The sequence below is a fragment of the Miniopterus natalensis genome, chromosome 11, assembly GCF_054644295.1.
Source record: "Miniopterus natalensis isolate mMinNat1 chromosome 11, mMinNat1.hap1, whole genome shotgun sequence".
Classification (NCBI taxonomy): Eukaryota; Metazoa; Chordata; class Mammalia; order Chiroptera; family Miniopteridae; genus Miniopterus; species Miniopterus natalensis.
In genome coordinates, this window is record NC_142091.1 from 19257084 (window position 1) to 19261046 (window position 3963).

A 3963-nucleotide genomic window follows, 5' to 3' on the forward strand; every position below is an offset into this window, starting at 1 on the left:
ATGTGACTTTTGAGAAAGGACCCTTGGAAACTTGTATCTGACCTGCCCTGGACTTGGTCCCTTCCACCCTTTCCCTTTGCTGATTTTTTTCTGTATCCTTTAACCATAATAAATCATAGCCATGAGCACTACTACGTATATGCTGAGTCCCGTCCGTTCTCCTAGCAAATTATGGAACTTTGGGGTTGACGTGGAGAATCCATGGACACAACCACTTTTGCTTCACCATGCTCTTAGGGTATAAGAAGATGGATCATGGATAGAATAACCAAAAAATTTAAGCTAAGAGTCTGAAACTTAAATATAAGATGCAAACTCCATAAACATCAACTAGAGAGTCGATCTGTGTCTTGGATCTGTGGGGACACACGATGAACCCCTTGTAGAAATTGCAGAAGGGATATTTTGCCCTTGAATAGCACCATTTAATTTGTGACCTGATCTTGTATGGAAAAAAAGAAAGTTGCTGTGTAAGTAAATGCTAGTTAACAAAAATGATCTTCCTTGAGGTAGAATCACCTCAAAATCAGAAACCTAAATTTCCTTCTTGCCTTTTTTTATTTATTTATTTTTTAAACATATATTTATTGATTTCAGAGAGAGGAAAGGAAGGGGGAGAGAGAGAGAGAAACATCAATGATGAGAGAGTCATTGATCGGCTGCCTAGCCCTCAACCCTGGCATGTGCCCTGACCAGGAATCGAACCCCGATCTCCTGGATCCTAGGTCAATGCTCAACCGCTGAGCCACGCCCGGCCGGGCTTGCCTTTTTTTAGACCCTGCCTGCCTTTTCAAAGGCTTTTAAAAACCTTGGACCTAAAAGGGATCTCAGAGGTCATCATTCCTTCTCCTATTAGTATAGAAATCCTCTTTAGAACATTCCTATCAGATATTGCTTGAACACTTTCCTTACACTCAGGGCTTCTCAAATTTTTCCTTTAAGGTGCCCTAAGGAAATAATTCTTATTGGCAAAGAAGTAGTTACAGGTATAATCCAAATCAGGTTTGCAAAGATAAGTACCACTAAACATAGCTGTTTTAGCCTTTAAATTCATCTGAATTTTGCTTTGTATTTTATTGTATACCTATATTTGCCTAACATAAAAATATTATAGAATCAGGCATAACCTAGTACATGTATATTTTTGTGGAGATAGTCATCACCATTTTTTAAAGCACGGTCTGAAATAAAATACATTTTATGTAATTTTTCTTAATTACATAAGACATAAAAGCTAAAGGGAAAAGGAGAGCATTCATACAAAAGCTCTCCCCTGCCCCCAAGATAACTGTTCCTAATATTTAAGTGCGTATCTTAGGAGGAATTTTTTAAAAAGCCAACAGTTATATTGTGATAGATTTAACTTGCATAAAAAATAAGAAAAAATAAAAAAGAATTGGGTATTACAATTTCAAAAGAAGGAAGTACCTGGCAATCTAACTTTGACTGGAAGACCTAGAGGTGAGACAGACAGAAAATTAGATATAATAACCATGTTTCCATTTTAAAATATACCTTTCCGGTAAGAATCCAAATGCTTTAGATATAACATGGCAAAGACAGAGTCCAAAGAATTGGAAGAAAGGCTGTCTGTGCATTTGTTCACCTGGCTTCGTTGTTAATATGAGGTTAGGCGTCTCTATACCCTTTAGTTACACTCAGCTGCTGTCAGCAGAGTCATCGCACGGGTTCAGAGCAGTGTGGGGAACTTATTTTCCAGCTATATATAAAGGTCTTTCCAAGACGTAGAGAGCTGGGACTCGTAAGAAAAATAATTGTGCCTGCAAGGCTATTAAACCCTGGTTGGCCCAATAGGAGACCTAGTAAGGTTTCAAGGGCCTACAAAAGTGGATATTACACACACACACACACACACAGGGAAGAGAAGGGGTAGAGTATGGGGAGGGGCAAAACTCCCACTAAACAACATCATTTCACCAGGCATCTGGCTAAAGGACTGGAATTTACTCCAATGATTAGAAACCTAGAGGCAGCTACAGTTTGAAAAAAACTTTGAACTTGCCCTGCAAGAGGTTCATGTTTTACTTCTGCTTCTGCTATTTACCAACTAGTGGGGTTTTGCAAACCATGTTGCTTCTTTGAGTCTGCATTCCCATCAATAAAATGGGTATAGCAGTGCCCACCTAGAAGGACTGAGGTTCATATATTTTATAGTGCCTGGCATGTTACAAATACTTCACACATGAGAGCTCAGATGGCTGTTCTGCTAATAAAATAAATCTATATGTGAGAAAGTACTTTGTAATCTATATAGCTATCTGAGAGTGAGAGGAAGCCACGCCTTACTGGAATGCTCACACCTAGAACTAAGGCTTATGTTTAATAAGGGCCTCATTGACTAGGGAAGGAAAATCAATTTCACTGGGAGGGACAACTCCATTGGATGCAGAGCTTCGGCCTGGAATGCTGCATTGGGGGGTGGGGACTCTGAGGCCATGTCCAGACTAAGAAAGAGTTTTGTGAGAAAGTAGTTATGTCTTCCATGAGGACAGAAGGGGAAAGAATTGCAGCCTTCTTGCCTGGCATTGCAGGCTCAGAGCCTCTAAAAGCGCATCCTCGACTCAGGCCCACCTCCAGCACGTCTGGAAAGGCCCCCTGCCTTCCCCTGGCTCCCCGTCTGTAGCTGCTACACTTAATGCCGCAGAAACAGGTTCCATGAAGAGAACGCGGCAGTGATCAAATCAGATCTGAAAGGTGTATACGCTGGATGAGAAAACCACAGTATCCCAAGCTTTTCAAGTTTATCCAAGTGCATAATCTCAGATTACTGAATATGGGCAAAAAAGAGCACGGAGTCTTCCCGCCCGCAATCCAAGGACTATATTGGGCATCGGTTTCCACTAAATCTGAGGATAATTGTAATACTACTTTCAGGGAGTTTGTGAGAAATAAATGAGACAAAATACATAAAATGCCTAGAATATGACATGGCACATGACAGACCTTTAATAATATTTACCTATTATTATGAGGATGAATAATTTATTATCTTTTATTCCAACAATTTATGTGATTTAAAATTAGGCTATAAAATTAATGATTAATGCAAAGCTCAAGTCAAATCAAAACTACTTTTGAATAATCCTTAAATTATCAAACCTGAGGATTTGGAAGCTCTCTTTGCTTTACAGGTGAGCTCCCTTTACTTAGAGCCAGGGGAGGTCCTGTTTAAATGTGATTGGGGGGAAGGGAGAGCATTGAAGCTGGGTGCATTTAAGAAAGCTGGCTATGCCCCAGTCAGGGAAACTCAGAGGCAACTGCTGCAACATATTTAATTGTCCCTCTTAATATTCAACTTCATTTCCCTTAAGAACAAGCTTATGCATTTATTTCTTGCTTTATCTATTTCATACAGTATCTACTAACTTCTGTCAAAATCGGATTTGGCTCTAGCACACTCCCAATCCTCCTTCCCCTTTCCTCCCTGCACTTCCTTTTACTCATATCACACTTCTTTTTTTACTAAACCAATACTTTACATTTTTGATTATGTAAATATTGTTTACTTCTAAGTCAAAATAGTTAGTATGATTCAATCTCCATTTACATACAACTTTCTGTTCTTCCTAAAAAGGGTTCTCTTCCTAAATGTTAGTTATTGCTTTATTTTTTGTCGCTGATTGGATGTGTGCCTATCAATAATTATCCAAATCAAATACTATCCAGCCATTTGATTTAATTTCATTTTTCCTCCCTGAGGGTGAAGCTCTCAGTCCTGACCCAGCAGGTCTCTAGCCTTGCTCAGCTGTTATCCTGAAACTTCCCTTTATTTCTTTCTGTATTGGCTCCCCTGACCCCTGGGTGCCTTGACTTTCTCTTTACTCTTTTACCCTGTCAATTTACTATATCATCCAGTAACTCCCTGAAGGAGGGTACGTGGAAAATAGATTTTTTTGACTGCTTGATTTATATATCTCGATTGATAGACTCGTTGAGCGTAAA